Source organism: Triturus cristatus, chromosome 6, assembly GCF_964204655.1.
Source record: "Triturus cristatus chromosome 6, aTriCri1.1, whole genome shotgun sequence".
NCBI classification, from domain to species: Eukaryota; Metazoa; Chordata; class Amphibia; order Caudata; family Salamandridae; genus Triturus; species Triturus cristatus.
In genome coordinates this window covers 856953751-856971515 of record NC_140589.1, presented here as the reverse complement: position 1 = coordinate 856971515, position 17765 = coordinate 856953751, and the positions used below count along the sequence as shown (strand labels likewise).

The window sequence follows — 17765 nt, the reverse complement described above, 5'->3', positions numbered from 1 at the left end:
GATGAAGATACTCTCAGTGCGGATGAAGGTACTCTCATTGCGGATAAAGTGCCTGTTTTAGAGGGGGACACTGATGTGCCGATGGTGCAGCAAGAGACATCGATATTGCAGCCTGAGGCTTCAAGGCTTCCTACTGGAGGTACTGGACTCTGGGTTGAACCAAACATGGTGCAGCCGATGTTGCCTGCCTTTAGTGTGGATACAGGGTGTAGAGTGGATTGTGAAATATTTTTGCCTATACAGTTTTTTCAGTTGTTTATGGATGATGTATTTTTGGCTGAAATTGTTGAGCAGACTAATTTGTATGCTGAACAGTATTTGAGGGACAACAGTACCACACTTAAGCCCCACTCTAGAGCTGCCCGGTGGACTCCCACAAATCTGGATGAGATGAAGTTTTTGGGTTTGACCTTTTTGATGGGCTTGATAAGGAAGCCGTCCATGCCTTCATATTGATCTACCAGTCCCTTGATGGCAACGGCCATATTTCCTGCGATTATGACCCATGATCGGTATTTACTTTTGCTTCAGATGCTGCATTTTGTTGATAATACTTTGGCATTACCACAAGATCTCCTTGACTGTGACTGTCTTTTTAAGATTCGGCCTGTTCTTGATCACTTTGTAGATCGATTTTCAGAGATCTATACTCCAGGGAAAGAAATATCTATTGATGAGTCTTTGGTCCTGTTCAAGGGCCGTTTGGTTTTTAGGCAGTACATCCCTAACAAGAGGGCACGTTATGGAATTAAGCGGTATATGTTGTCTGAGAGTAGGACAGGATATGTTTTTAATTTCCGTGTGTACACTGGTAGGGATTCCACTATTGACCCCCCTGGTTGTCCGTCCCCTTTTGGAGTTTGGGAGAATTGTGTGGGATCTCGCTAGAGGGCTTTTTAACAGAGGACACCATTTGTACCTTGATAACTTTTATGCTGCTGTGCAATTGTTTAAGGAATTGTTCAAAGTGGACACTTTTGCTTGTGGCACAATCCGCTCTAACCGTAAAGGTTATCCAAAAGAGCTTGTTTGCAAAAAACTTAAGAGGGGGCAGTGCAGTTCCTTGCGTAGTGATGAACTACTAGCTGTGAAATTTGTGGACAGGAGGAATGTGTACAGGCTGACTACCATCCATGATGAAAGTACTTTACCTGTGGATGTTTGGGGTCAGTTTGCTGAAGTACACAAACCTGTGTGCATTGTAGACTACAATAAGCACATGAGGTGTGTTGATAGAGTAGATCAGAGGTTGGAACCTTACATTGCTGTTCGTAAGGCTTACATTTGGTATAATAAGTTGGCCATCCATCTCTTCAATCTAGCAACTTTCAATGCTTTTGTTGTGTACAAGGAGTGTTCTCCTGAGACAAAGTTGACTTTTGTTCAGTTTCAGCAGTATGTGATAGGCAGCCTTGTTGTTGTGGAACAGGCAAGTGTTCCTACAGTTGGAGTGGTGGAGGATGTGGCTAGATTGAAAGATCACCACTTTTCTGATTTAATTCCTCCCACGCCCAAAAAAAACAATCCCTGTAAGAGATGTAGAGTCTGCTTGCGCAGAGGTGTGCGGAAGGAGAGTCGTATGCACTGTGCCGATAATCCTTCTAATCCTGGGCTGTGTGTGCCCTCATGTTTCAGATTGCATCACACTAAAAAGAGTTTTTGGGTGCAACCGTGAGTCTAATAGTGTACTGCCTGGTCTGTATGGTTTTATATATTTGTTCAGTTTCACGTTTGGCAATAGAATGATGTCTTTAGTTACTGCTGTTTTTGTAGTTGCAGCTTTGTATCTAGTTGCAATTGGTTTGTGTTTTCTTTCTTGTTTAAAAAAAATGTATGACGGTGTGTGTGGACTGGCGGTTGGCTGGTGGTGTACGTGGACTGGTGCTTGGCTGGCAGTGTGCGTGGACTGGCGCTTGGCTGGCAGTGTGCGTGGACTGGCGCTTGGCTGGCAGTGTGCGTGGACTGGCGCTTGGCTGGTGGTGAGTGGGCTGGTGCTTGGCTGGCAGTGTGTGTGGACTGGTGCTTGGCTGGCAGTGTGTGTGGACTGGTGCTTGGCTGGCAGTGTGCGTGGACTGGTGCTTGGCTGGTGGTGAGTGGGCTGGCACTTGGCTGGCGGTGTGCGTGGATGGGCGCTTGGCTGGCAGTGTGCGTGGACTGGCAGTTGGCTGGTGGTGTGCGTGGACCGGCGGTTGGCTGGCAGTGTGCGTGGATGGGCGCTTGGCTGACAGTGTGTGTGGACTGGTGCTTGGCTGGCGGTGTGTAAGTAGTGACTTGCTGCTGGTCACTACACACACTGCTAGCCAAACGCCTCTCTATGCTATCCGTGAGCTGGTGTGGTTGCTGTGTCAGGAATGTGGGCGTGTGAAAGTGATGACCCCTTGAATGGCGCGGTCTGCTGGTGTGAGTGTTGTAATATGCTGGGCCCTCGGCTGGCGATGTGAATGGTTTTGTATGTGTCACACGTATGAAAGGTGTAGGAATGGCCTATAAAGAGGTTGGTGCCTTGTCGTGGCTTTACAGCTCACGAGCTGTGAGTCAATGGTTCAGTTTCCCGTCCTTTCAATTATTAACAGTGCATTTCATTTTTGTGAAATCTCTGGTTAATACAACTGTATATACTGAACCATCACTCACCCTCGTGCCAAATCCAACCATTATGTCTGTGTGCTTGAAGAATAGGTGGTTGTGCAGAAATATTGGTCTTTTCTGTCTTTCTCAAGCAGGGTGTACCTTGTCCCTTTTTGTGAGCTTTGTAATGTGTTGGTTTCGTGCCTAGTGGTGTGAATGGTCTTGTGTGTATCACGTATGAAAGGTGTGTGAATGGCCTGTAAAGCAGTTGGTGCCTTGCCGTGGCTTTACAGCTCAAGAGCTGCTAGTCACTGGTTCAGTTTTTTGTCTGTTTAATTATTGACAGTGCATTTCATTTTTGTGAAATCTCTTGTTAATAAAATGTTATATACTGAACCATCACTCGCCCTCGTGCCAAATCCAACCAGTATGTATGTGTGTTTGAGGAATAGACGGTTGTGCAGGAATCTGTCTCTTGTAGTCTCTCTGCCAACGTGTACATTCCATCTAAGAATAACCTACCAACTAGATATTGTCGTAAAGTAAACATCCATGGGAGTACATGGTGATGTCTCTCTTGTGGATACCAACATGTTATCTTACCCATAATGTCCTGCAAACTTCAAAATGTCTGTCACATTTTCCTTGCATTATTGTGCCAGAAAGAAACAACAACTGTCCTATACCCGCCTTTCTCCAAGTATTCCAATAGAAATGGTATCTCACTCACGTCGGAGGCCCAAGTACGCGGGACAGGCAAGGGCCCAAAACGTAGTGAGGCAACATCAAAATTGCCTATCTCAAAATGACCTGGCTTTGCAAGGGGGGGTCACTTGGGTTTTTGGCCCCGTGCACGGTGGCCATCTAGGGAATCCTTCTAAACATACACATTTCTGAAAACTAGACAACCGGGGGCTTCCAGGGAGGTATGGCTTGCATGGATCCCCCAACGTTTCCTTAGCCAGAATCCCCTTCAAACCTCAATTTTAGCTGAAAAAAATCAATTTTTTCACACTTTTTTGTGTGGGAAAGTTGTGGCATCACCGGGCTGACACAAATTTCCTACCACCCAGCATTTCCTCGGGACTCCCGATAAAAATGGTGCCTCACTCATGTGGGAGGCCCAAGTACCAGCGACAGGCTAGGGCCCAAAACATAGTGAGGCGACATCAAAATTGCCTACCTGAAAACGACCTAGTTTTGCAAGGGGGGTCACTAGCGTTTTTGGCCCCGTGCTCGGCGGCCATCTAGAGAAACCTACCAAACCCAAACAATTCCTTACCCAGAATTTCCTGTATATGCTGTATATGGAAGAAGTGCCGATGCAGGGGAACTTCAGCTTTAGCTTTCTCATCTCATGCATAATCTTCATAGAACTTACTGTCCTTTTCATGCTCCAATGAGTGAACTTTTTTCAGAGGTTTAGTTTTCTACCGTTTCCCTGTATTTTTACACCCTCAGGCTGAGATTTGTGTATAACCAACTATTTTTGAATTTGTAAAAAACCTTACTAACCTTCAATTGATTGTTAATTTTGGTTCTTGTCTAGCCGTCAGGGTAACACTGTATTTCAGTTGATTTATGAACTTTTAGTCCCCTCTATGCTTCTATACTGATCGAAAGAACCATTGGAAAACAGACACTGGACAAGAACTGGACAGGTGGGTCCCGGCTCTTACAGTTGGGAGCAGAGTTGAATGGTTAGCACTTTAAGAGGGGAGAATCTAGAACCCGAATCTAGAATAATCCAGAGCTCTGACGCAAAAAGTCCCCAGGAAAATCACTAATGATCGTGAACCAGAGAGGACAGAGTCTGATGATGTGCTGTAAGAACAGCAGCAAAAGGAGGAGTGAGTATTAATAGGGTATCTTTGGATTGTGTTAGATTGCTGTGGTGATTTGATTGTATGATGTCTTGCGAAGTTGTTGCGAGAAGTGAGCGAATGGGATTGTAGGGTCCAATGTAATCTGAGGAGTTCACTTATGGTTATTAGGCCTTGACTTGGCCTGAGATCCCAGGATATTTGAGGTTTAGATGAAACCGAGATTGTGATTGTCTGCTGAGGAGTTGCGGGGTTGTCATGAGACGTCGTCGATAGTCCCACCTAAGACAGGGAACTTTTTGTGAATGGGATGATTGTGAATCATGTATTAGACCTTATATGCAAAGGGTAAGCTGTATTGATCCAAGTAAATCCCTGCAGGTTGAGGTTCTGCTGTAAGTGTGTATGCTTATATGAGTGTGTATCTTTTTTATTTTAGAAAGGCAGACAATTACAGATATAAGATAATTGTGTGAGTGAATGCGTAAGGAGAAATTGTGAAGAAAGGGGTGTTGCTGCAAGGAGTGAGGGTGAAGTCGGATTTCGCCGCACTTGGAGAGGGTAGTTGGTGTAACACCACGCTGGGATTCGTTGACAATTATTCATTACATCCAAGGTGTTTGAGATCGCATTGCCACCTTAATTGATTTAAATCGCACTTGGATTGTTGCGTTTCAGTAGCAGGAAAAAAACATGTGATGTATTAGGGTTTCCCGAGGTTAGTTTCGAGGGGGTGAGGTTATCACAAGAGTGAGCTAAGAAGCTCCACCAGAAGACACACCAGCTCATTATACGGAAACAAATGTAGGACTCAATACTATTATTTGGCTTCAAAATTGGCACAAGATCACTGAGAAAGAGGAGACATTGGCTTTTCCACACTATGGCACTTTCAAGTTGGAGATACTTAACCAGTTTAGGGGAGTGTTGTTTGCAATGAAAGATTTAACTAGGCCTACACTGTTTGAGATGCTTAATTCATGGATGCATGCAGCTCATGCTAGACAGAGAGAATGCTATCAGGGGAAGATGAAGAAAAGAATGCAAGGTAACTAAAAGGCACAGTGGGATGCTAAGTTACAGAGATGGAGGGTAGACATTTTCGAGTCAGAGAGATTATAATCTGCATTGATGAGGATGCAAGAGAATAGGAAAAAGGAGACAAATGGGAACGATGAAAGTGACACTGATGATAGCCTGCTAAAAGGACCGCTGGCCGAACATCCACCCCCTTGTAGTCCACTACAGGATAAAAGCGGGAGAACCCTCCACAGCACTGGGAGTGAACTGACATTTACTGTGTTATCTGAAATAACAAGATACCCTCTGAGAAGCAGGAATCAAGTCAGGGGTGGCACTTTATTAAAACTATTAAGTAACAAGTGTTAAAGCCACATCATTAATCAAGAAAAAAAAACAATCTAACAAATATTAAATCACCATAATTCAAAGAGAGAGAGAGAGAAATTGAATAGCAAATGCAATGAGACAGTATAACCTCATCTAATAATAAATCGATCAATAAATCAAAGAGCTAGCTGGGAGCACTTCTTTGTGAAAGACCTCAGGTAAAACATTGTGGTTAGTCCTCACCTCTACTCTGGGTCCATCTTGTTATTCTAGATGGCAGAGCATCCTGTTTTGCTCTTCAAGATCTCAATGTACTGTAAGATGTGCACGCAAAGGACAGGGGCTTGTTGACTTGTTTATAAGAAAAGGCAGTGATCTGAGATTATTGGCCTTCACATGAGAAATACATAAAGAAGGGCATGAGGCCTACTGCCTCTGTAGATGCTCAAGGCAGTGTGGACAATTTAGCACAATCTTGTCTATGGGCTGGCAGGGACATTTGAGACTCATTCCTCAGATGTGGGCAGAATGGGCCTGGGGCACTATATGGTAAAACTAGACCCTGCTTCAGTGCATCAGCAGCAACAGCTTGAGGCTCTGGTGTTGTGGGAAGGATATCAACAGGAGTAAGGTCAACAGTGGAGAGAGATGCCAGTCATGATTGGGCCTATTGTTCATCAAAACATGTGGGCATTGAAGGAACATCACGAGGCATGCCAGCAGATGGTGGGGTGGGGTTCATCTCATGGCTCCTGTAAACTCGAGTACTTCATGTGGAGCGACAGCAGGCCCTTCAGTAGACCAAATAATTCTGATGTTATGAGGCCCCTACCTGTGAGAAATGCGGATTTGGACCTGACAGTGTGGACAATACTTTCTAGTTTACAAAGTAGCATGCCTCGGAAAGAAGGGGGCATGACAGAGAACCTCCAGCAGTAGCACATCTTGGATGTCTCAGATGTAGAGTTGTAGCTTAGAGATTACAGTAACACCATGGCAAATCAAAATATACAAATGAGCCAGGGTACTATAAAATCTGCAGTGAAGGCGAAACTGGTAGATGTGGTAAAGACGAGCACTGATTAGGGCGAGATAATTAATGGAAATATGGCACTTGATCAAGTAGAGACATATGAACCTGACAAATTGCTGTTTATGGCTAAAGACAGACGCATGAGATGTTGATTAAACTGGCTCAGAAATATGATGTAGATTTGACCCGAATAAAGATGTTGCAGGGCAATCACAGGCTTACATACAATGATCAGGAGATAGAGGAAAAGAGGGTACCAGGCTTAAAAAAAACACATTCGGGAATTCGTAATAGAGATGATATCATGGAGTATGTTAAACAAATGGAAAGAGTTGGTTGAGGAAGATAAATGCAAAGAAGGTGTCAGGGGAGCCACATCCTTCAGGGGTGGAGGCAGAAGTAGAGGCATACCCGTTATGGGAAGTGCCTAGTGGGGGTTATGTACATATGCCTTGGAGTTGAGGTGATCTTGCTGCCTTCACCAATGAGTTTCCGAAGTTAAGAAAAAAAACTGCTGAGTAGTATAAACAGGTTGATCAGTTAGTTAAGATTTTGAAGGTGTTGTGGATTGATTTGAACACATTGTTTGAAACTGTGGTCCCTAGTGATTGGTGGTCTGCGTGTAAAATACTCATAGAGTGGCCTGAGAAGGAGCCAGATAGGAACCCAGTGACTCATGGTCAGTCGCTGATGGTAATGAAGAAATATTGTCAGGTGATCATGTGGTTACATTTCAAAATAGCCCCACAGGATATCGATTTTGCCAAAATTGATAAAATAGCCCAAAGAAACTGTCCATTAATATTATGAAAGACTGTTACAGGCTTTCAAACAATATAGTGGACTCGATACCCTGAATCCGAAGGACAAAGGACAATTTGTATCTAAGTTCATAACAGGTTTGAGACCCGAGAATAGCCTCATGACCGTGGATGAAATTGTGCGCTATGCAAGGTATGCAGCGAAAAGTTTGACTTCAAGCATAAGAAACTGAAGGAAAAGCTGATGTTAGTACAGATGTGGAATGCCCAAAAAGGATGAAAGGCACGGGCACCTGCTGGAAACATTCCTCATGTGCAGGGAGCTCACCCCATCGGAATTCAGACGCAGACAACTTGAGGGTTAATAGGACAAGGAGGAGGTAGAGAAGGCCCTTTAGACCCAAGGACTGGCCATGTTGAAGAATTCCACAATGTCATTTTTTGAATAAAGTGGGGCATTGGAAGAGTGAATGTCACCTCAACCCTGCAAACCAAGAGCATGGGCAGCATGATGTTGCCTAAATACAGACCCTGAAGAGGCCGAGATCTCGGAACATGGGGAGATTCCGGGGTCATGTTCTGGTACCTCAAACCCCAATGATATCGCAGGCAAATCGAACTTATCAGATGCCTCTCATGGAAACCATTGATGACTTTGGTTTTGACTCCTCCTTCTGACAGTGCCTTAAACGGGGCGAATGACTGTACACTTGGTGCAGTCTTGCAGGTGGACCAGAGAGGACCCTACATTAGTGCTGATGTTGATGGCATCCGATCACATTCCTATTCAATACTGGCGGTACCCACTAAATGTAAGTACAGCAGAGGACACAAACCTACCCCTCTCGAGAAGATCAATCCAAGTTGTAGGTGTTGCAAATAAGATGTCTAACCCTCTAACTAAAGAGATATCTGTGAAGATTGCGTCCTATGAGGATTGACACCAGTTTGTGGTGTGTGACTCAAGTCCTGTATGTATATTGGGTTGTGACTTGCTGTCTAAATTAAATTGTGCCATATACTGCACCCCAAAGGGAATAGAATTGCAAACAAAGGATGAGGATATTGCTTTCAAGTTGGTGAATCAGAATTTGTGTGTTACCATGTTTTCCCTGTTAACAGTAAAAGATATGCCTATTGACCTTAGAGACACTGTCTCAACAGTGTTGTGGGACCTCACAGGGGAAGAGATAGGACTCAAAGGAGTTGAACCAGTTTGTATACAGATTAAGCCAAATGCTGAATTTCCGAGAACCCCATAGTATTATTGGACACCTGAAGCTGTGGCGGGCTTCACACCTCTATCAACTCCATGATTGAACAGGGCATCCTGAAAGACATCCTGGAAAATTCATGTATTTCCCCTATTATGGGTTTGCAGAAGCCTAGCGGCAAGTACTGCATTGCTGATGATCTCCGAAAGATTAATATCATTTTGGTTCCTTGTTGTCCTGTGGTATTGAATCCATGAGTGATACTGTTTCAAATCCTGTGTGAAGCAGAGTGGTTCAGAGTTACCAACCTTTGCCAAGCCTTTTTCTCGATCCCACTACATGAGGAGAGGCCAATTTTTATTTGCTTTCCGGCTGGGAAACCGTGTCTTAACATGGTGTCGTATAACACAAGGGTATACCGAAAGTCCATCCATCTTTAACCAGATTTTGAAGAACCATCTCGAGTCCCTAGTCCTACCCCACAACTTGGTTCTGGTTAAATATATTGATGATTTTTTGATTGCATCGAACACAAGAGAGGCTTGTAAAGATTATACCATTGCGTTGTTGAACCACCTGGCTGACAATGGACATAAAATGACCCAGAGCAAACTTCAGTTTTGTTTGCATGAGGTACAGTACTTGGGACATCGAATTGAGAAAGGCAAGAGGAAGGTATCACCAGAATGGGTATCAGTGATCATGCAAATGAACCCGCCGCACACTCAGAAAGAGGTCAGGATGTTTCTAGGAATGGTGGGCTGCTGATGACAGTGGATCACAATTTTTTCTCTGATGGCCAAGGCCTTGCACACTTTGACACACAATGACGTATCAGATCCGGTGCCATGGCATAATGATTGCTTGCTTACTTTCCTGGAGCTGAGAGAGAGCCTGTGTCTTGCTCCAGCCTAAGGAATACCTGATTACAACAAAGCGTTTTTGCTATTCTGTCATGAACGAGAGTGTTGCGCACTCTCTTTCCTCGCCCATTTGCATGGAAGTGCCCATAGGCCAGTGGCCTATTTATCTGCTACAGTAGATCCTGTACCTCAGCATTGCCTGGATGTCTCAAATCCGTTGCTACAACTGGTGTCAGTATTGAAAGGTGCAAGAGCATTATGATAGGTCATCCATTAACTGTATATGTTCCTCCCTCAGTGGAAATGTTGTTAACCAGGACAAAGATGCAGCACTTAAACAATCGGATGACCACATATGAGCAGGTCATTTTGGTGGCCGACAACGTTACGCTGAAGTGCTGTTTTGTGTTATACCCTGCTACCTTGTTACCTGTTCCAAATTCAGAGGGGAGGAAAGCAAAGACTATGAATGCCTCAATGTCACTGAAGTGTGTACCAAACAACGTCCTGACATTGTTGATGAGACACTGCCCAATTCTGATCATGTCCTGTTTGTCGATGGCTCATGCTTAAGAGATAATGAAGGAAATGTGAGGGCAGCTTTTGCTGTCTATACTGTTTCTGGAGTGGTGGAAGCCACATGGTTACAAGGCGTATACTCCGTGCAGGTGGCTGAACTCAGTGCCTTGACCCGTGCATGTTCTGTTACTGAGAACCTCTGAGTGACAATATACACTGTCAGCCAGTATGAGTTCGCAGTAATTCAGGACTTCGGACACTTATAGTCTCAAAGGGGTTTCACAACCTCATCTGGGTCTTCCATCAGAAACAGGGAAATTGTGAGAAGATTGTTGGAAGCATTACAGTTGCCGAAGGAAGTTTCAGTTGTAAAGTGCTGAGCACACTGCAAGTGAATGAACTATGTTACTGCTGGAAAGAATTAAGCAGATGAAATTGTGCGGTATTGTGTTATGAATGCTTGTTCTTTTAATACAGAAATGAGAAAACAGAAGTGACCAATTTCAGTGTGATGTTGGCTGTTGCTGATGCTTGGGATGAGATGAAGCATCTACAGGAAGAGGTTTCTGAAGAGGAACAGTCAGGCTGGGTCAGAGCAGGTTATGTGAAGAGAGAGGATGATATCTGGATGTTGACCGATGAGAGAGCAGTTCTGCCCAACTGTTTACTGTACGCGATAGCAGGGCAGATTCATGGTGCAGCACCTATAGAAAGGATGCGATTGTGAGGGTGTTTAGGCAGACATGGTTCAATCCAAGGTTTTGCATGGTCACAGAAGCATAGTGTTATTGATGTGTAACATGACAACAAATGAATGCAGGAAAATGGTCTGTTGTTACATTGAGCCACATAGAGAGGTCAGGAGGACCTTTCAACAGGATGCAGCTGGATTTTGTCAAGATGCCTATGTGCAATGGATTGAGATACATTATGGTCGTAGTGTGTCTATTCTCCCCATGGGTCGAAGCCTATCCAACTAGAAGGTGTGCCAGTCTCACAGTAGCTGAGCTATTGTTGAGGGAAGTCATTCCGAGGTTCGGATTTCCAAATACTTTGGAGTCAGACCGAGGGAATTATTTTAATAATGAAGTACTGAAAATACTGTGTGCAGTTTTGTGGGTGGAACAAAGGCAGTTACAGGCCCAAAGCCTCGGGAATAGTTAGACAGGTCAAAGGTACTCTGAAATTGAGATTAGCAACGGTATGTGCTTGGACTTCCATGAAATGGCCCGATGCATTGCCCCTCGTGCTGATGAGTCTGCGCAGTATTCCTGATAAAGGAACTGCCTTGTCCCCTCATTAGGTTCTTCTGGGAGAGCGATGAGAATGCCTGCCAATGTGCTTTTGGATATATATAAGATGCCTTGGTTCTTGACTACTGGACGGGATTGGCTGATGTGGTTCATTCTGTGTCTCATGGAGTTGAAGCAGCTACTCTACCAGTGTCGCAAGATCTCGGTCACGATTTGACTACCAGTGACTGGGTGCTCATAAAAAGACTTGCTAAAAAGAATTGCCTCAAATCCTGCTGGCATGGTCCATACCAAGTGATACTGGTGACTATGACTGCTGTGCAGGGTGACAGAGTGCTGAATTGGGTTCATGCTTCTCATACGCAAAGAGTACTAAACACCTCTGAAGAAACAGCTCCTGTCAGGAGAATTGATGGACATGGCCGGAGGGTCATTCCAGAGGGCAAGCCAAGCTGTAGAGGAATCGGCAGAGGCTGAACGAGACTTAGAACAATCCAAGGGGGGTGCTGTTGAAAAAGACACTGCTCCTGAAGGAGAAAGAGCAGTGGTGTCTGAGCGAGTCTGACCTCGACAAAGGAGCTAGTGCAGGAAAGAGGCAAGTGCAGTCGAAATTAAGGACATGCTTGAATGAGACCTGGCCAGAAAGGGAACAGAGAAGAAATCTGAGACTTGCATCTGGGAGATGCTTGCATCAATTGCTGAAACGTCAAAAACCAGACAAAATGAGTCTGAGGGTGAGATGAGGAATTCAAAGAGGTCCAAGAGAGTTAGGGTGCCTTGTCGGAGGTACTCTTCACCTGAGTGTAGTTACCTGGCTGCCAATGCCAATGAGAGTGAGTTACGGGACATTAGTGCTGATAATCGAAGTCCTGTTGAAGATTTCAGGGTCTGATTTGCATGCTCTTGTTTCATTGGCCATTCCCTATCCACCCATATTGAGTGGCCTACGATCTCTGATACTGAATGGCATCATGTTCCCTCCTTTGGGCATAGAACCAGCATTGGCAGAAGAAGCAGAGTTAAGAGAGTTGAGAGCTAAACTGTTGATTGAAGAACAACTAGGTTCATAGCTTATTAGAGATATTGGGTGAACTTTGATTAACTTTTCTAAAAGTGATTAAGAAGAAGATTACCTAGACTTGAGTGGATGAAGAATAAAATTAGGGGTTACACCTAGAAGAAGACGAAGTAGGGTTAAGGACGATTTACAAATCTTGTGTACATAGACTATAATAAAAGAAAAACTAATAGAAAAGGACAGAGGGAGAAGTGTTAGAGACCCGCTTAAGAGACTTTGTGTTTCCTGACTTGTTGGAATGGAACCTAACAAAGGAAAGAGGCTGCTGTTTTCACTCGAATTTGAGTCTGAATCTGCTTCAAAATGGAGTCTGGAAATCTGAACCATAGGTGCAAATGTATCATAGGCACACTTATAACCATTGTAGTGGTAGTGATAGTAGTACTAATAGTAGAGTCCGTTTTTAGGTCTTCGGAAAAGAGACTATGGATTGGTGTCCCCGAGGTGGTTTCCCCTATGCCAGGGGTTCCAGAAAGAGGTACTCTAGCATCAGACAAAGAGTTTGCTGCTCAAGGAGAACAACATCTCCATGTAGATTTGTCCAAGGGCGATTCCACCCTTAATGCTTATGCTAGGCTTTTGTATGAGTTTGTAGACACTATTGAAGCTAAGGATTTGCATGCAGTTACCCACATCAATAGAGGAAGGCATCACCTATCACCACTTACCTGTGACTTATGGCATTAGTTGTAGTTTGCACCTTAACATGTTTTATAAGAAGGGCCACTATGAATATTATTTTTCCAACTATGATGTGGTACTGTCTGAAGTGCCAGTTTACAAACACTTGAACAATTATGATACAAGGAAGATGATTGCAATTATAGGGAATTACTTTGTGTCCACTGCTACGTTAGATACTGCTTATGCCCACAGACATAACGTGACTTGTATATCAACAGATGTAGAGAAGAAGTTCATAGATCAAGTAGAAGATAGATCTAGAGTTGTAGTTAGAGAAGGGAATAAACCTTACATATCTCCTCACTGGACAAAGGAAGAGTTAGATCACCATGCTACAGAGAGTTCAGGGCCATTAGCTTTGGATTGGCAACACAGAGGGAGACTGCGCATCCATCAGGCTGAGAGTGACCATACGTTTTTAGTTCATGGTCATGCAAAATGTTTTTGGATTTCACTGCCCATGTTATACCCGGTGTGGGAGGAGTTGTGGGAGACATCTTTGGAGCTATGATACCAAGTTTAGGAGTGTTGTTGAATGATATAAAAATTAGAAAACTGTCCACTATAGTTGATAGGCTATCCATTGACACTGCTAGATCTCTGTTGTTCATAGATGGCAAGATGGTTTCGAACAGGGCTATTGTGATGCAGAACCCGCTTGCTTTAGATGTTTTGCTTGCAAAAGAAGGTGGAGTCTGTTGAATGCTGATGGTCCAACAGTGTTGTACTTACATCCTTGACAAGAGTAAACACTTGCAGAGGTACATTAGTAACGTAACCAACTTAAATCAAGATTTGAGGGACTTAGCTACGGAAGGTGTTTGCGATAAGGTTAGAAAGTGGTTTGCAAGTCTAGGAAGTGGATTTTTGGTTATATTGTGCGCCCTATTTTGATTATTACCATCTGTATCATTATTTTGGTTGGTATGGTGAGAGTATATAATTGGGATAGGGTGAGACAAAGGGAAAGAGTTTAGAAGGAAAAATACAGAAGAATAGAGAGGTTGCAGGACAACTATTCCAATAATTTGAGGCGTACGGAAACGTTCAGACAAGGGAGGATGGCAACCACATCTGTTTAGATCAATCCTTCCGATACATCACTATCCTAAATGATCATTGCTAGGCTTACATAATGAGATAGGATGATTAGTGATGACTTAACGTCATCAGAGGAGGGACTGATAGAGTGGAATATTTATACCCTACTTGGGGTATTTGTTAGGAGTGCAATGTAACCGCATGTAAATTGCACTCACATATTATTCAATGTTATGAAAAAAATTAGATGCTAGAAGAAAAGTGAATCAAGTAACACGTTTCTACGAACTTAGTACGTTCTAAAGTAGAGATTGATAATCAATGCATTCAACTTGTGGTGGAAGATGTAACCAATGCAATTTGTTTATAGGCCTCATTAGTTAATGTGACGCAATGATGTATTAATTGTGTTAGACGCTTTTCTAAGCTAATGATGTAGATGCAAGATATGTGTTAATGTAGTTAAGGGAATTATTCCTATTGGAGGCTAATCGTTTATGTAATTCCTAACATATGCAGCATGGTGAATTCATTATTTTAGCCTAAGCTGTAGGCCAACATTTGCAGCACATTGAAATGTCCTTGCTTCTGAAACTAATGTTTAAAATCTTTTGTCAGTTTCGTAGAATGTTTTCCGTCTCACGTTTGCATTTAAGGTGGACAATGTTTGCTAGTGAAGAGTAGGGGGATTCCTGCCACAAACTCACCTCTCTTGCTTATCACAATATACCAGTGTTAGAAATGGGATTTCTGGTTGGCTAAGGCTTGCGCCAAAGCCAGGCAGAAACCACCACTCTAGTCAGGGCAAGGAAGTCACACGCCAAAGATAACCCCTGCTAACTCCCTTGGTTGCTTGGCACGAGCAGTCAGCCTCATCCCGGAGGCAATGTGTAAAGTATTTGCGCACGCACACAGCAACAACATCCCAGGCACACCACAAAAGGAACTCCACACAAGGTTAAATATAAAAATAGCCTTTGTATTATCATAACACATTAGAATAGTACGCACATAGTATACATGGGGCTGTCGTACTTTAGAATTTGGGACCGCGTAGGAGACAGGGCCCTACCCCTGTCTATCCTGGTAGTAGTGAACCGCGAATGGTTAATGCGGTATGTACGAGTGCTTTCTGTAACGTTTTAGCTATGAAGGCACTGTGTATACGCTATTTCACATCACTGCGTGGGTTCCATTTTGTATCGGTGGCCATCTTATGGTTGCCCTCACATAGGCTATATAGCATGAAGCTAAAACGGGCCTTTTAGAGCACATGTGCCTTTCCTTGACTTTTCTGTGACCTGGGCAGCTTGGCTCCGCTGCCCCAGGTCAAACTGGTCTCACGAGTTCCCCGTCCTCTGGCCACCTGTGATTAGTATCAGGGTTTGACACACCATAAAGTCTTTTCATCCTACACAAGCCTCCAGCTAATCTCTTTCACACCTGGCTGTTCCTGCTTTATGGCTTGTTTCCCAAAACAGGAGATGCTCATGTTTATTGGGGCCTATCGATATCTGATGTGGGATCTGAGCTTTGCTGTGTAAATAATTGCGGGCTGGCTTAACTGGAATGTGGGATGGTCATCATGACTCTGCTTTTTCGTTTGTAATGTGTACTTGTGATAGCCATATCGTAAACCTAGGAATGTATGCCTAAGGCAGGAAATTCTGTATTTAAGGAGAAGCCCGTGTCTGTGATTTGCAGCAGTCTCCTGAGAACATACACGCTGTTGTACTTCTAGGACGCCTGTAATTGGTCTGCAGCCAATAAACTGATCTTTGACTTCACCCAGAAGACTCTGTGTTTCTGTAGGTCTGAAACAGGAAGAACCCCGAAGTCATAGGGTGTGTTCCCCTGCACCGCTGGGCTTAAAATACCCAGTACTTCAGGGCCACCTGGCACTAGGTCATATTTACAAGGGATTATTTACACCTGACAGGGCCAACTGGACCACTGTCAGTACCATCACAAAGTGAACTTAGTAAATGTAGAACTTATCATAAACCTAGAACACAACCAGTAACTACTGGTAACCACTGTACTTAGCATCAGCCTGTAACATAAACCACATTATGCACAGTATCACATTAGGTGCCAAACGCATCTTACGCCAACCTCATCAGCATAAACACATTATGCAATTCTCTCACAGGTCTAAACACATTAGACCCTAACCTCCTAAGCATAACTACATTAAGGGCGTAAATCACACAGTGGAACATAATCTCACTAGCATAAACCATGATATGCAGAGCAACCTCATAATCATAAACCACAGTTTAGAGGTATAACACAGGTGCGTAAATCATTCTACCTGAATCACATTTCCTAGCACCCAAAATCACAGTGGGGCCTGGCGCCCTATTAACCTAACAAACCCCCTGGCCAACTGGCCATCTCAAAAAGGGGCTCAAATGCCCTATGTTCACAAAGTCAGGGCTGCTGCCTAGGTAGCGACAGTCAAGGGTGCGCACTTTGCGCAGGCCTAAACGTAGAAGCTGTGAAGACAGATGGGCGCGAGGGAGTGTGTTTCACTCCTGAATTCAAACCATGTCCCCTAAAAGAAAAGACCTAAACAGTGCAGCTGCCCGCTACTTGCTGGGTAGCCGGAAATGGGGAAATGAGGCATGGGCTCTCAGTGGCCCTTTAAACAAATGTGCCCCCTTCATCGGAGCCATGGGGCTCTGGAAAACAATCAGCATAACATGGGAGCCACCTAGGCTCTACCAATAATCATGTCCTATGGAGCACACTGGCTCCTGAAATAATTAGGCCACAATAAAGAGAATGAACTTGCCCCCAAAACGTGGAGCGCACTAGCACTTTTTAAAATGAAATATGCCCCGAGGTTGGAGCAATTGCGGGGGAAAATCATGGGCCCCTCTGGGCTCTAAGGATCATGAGGCCAAACGTTGGAGCAGCCCTCTGCAAAACGGGGCTACTCTGGAGAGAGGCACCGGCGCAGTGCCTGGACTACACCCCCACCAGCCGGCTTTACTCACCGGCTCTGATGCGGGGCTCATCTCTTCACCCGTCAGCCCAGCTCTTCACACGTGGTGGAGGCTCTCCCTAAGCCATGGGAGCCCCACACAGGCAGGCGCCATCTTCCTCCCTCCAGGCAGCTTCTTCTCCTCTCGCGGGGGTGTGTGCGGAACTTCCCTTCGAAACCAGAAGTCCGGCCCACTGTCAGGCACTACGGTGCGTGTCTTCCTGCTGCGATCGGGCCGGTGGCGGTGATATCTTCTTGGCGGGCACAATGAGGGGTAGGCTCCCTCTAAATTGAAAATATACAGCGGGTGAGCACCCGCTAGTGAGCACATAAGCGGGGTGGGCACCCGCAGTTAAATTCACATGACGGGGGAATCCCTATGCTGAGGGTTCCCTCAAAGATGATCGCAGCCCAGCGCTGCAAGGGCAAGGCACCGAGGTTCCTCCTAATAATAAAGGGCAAATTAAGATAAAGTGCTCCCAGGTGCTAGGGATAAAAGCACAAAGTCCAAGAGTCCCAGCAAGGCAGAAGGGTCCCAAGAAAAAGTCCTCCAGGCATCCAGGGGCGGGGCAAGGCCCAGGGAGGTAAG

The 17765-nt window shown here is 44.6% G+C and overlaps 1 protein-coding gene across 1 annotated transcript in view; it reads right to left on the bottom strand.

The window, feature by feature from the left end:
• LOC146817963 (uncharacterized) overlaps positions 1 to 17765 on the bottom strand; it is a 154361-nt gene that overhangs the window by 120579 nt on the left and 16017 nt on the right. The gene's annotated exons all lie outside the window — the stretch shown is intronic.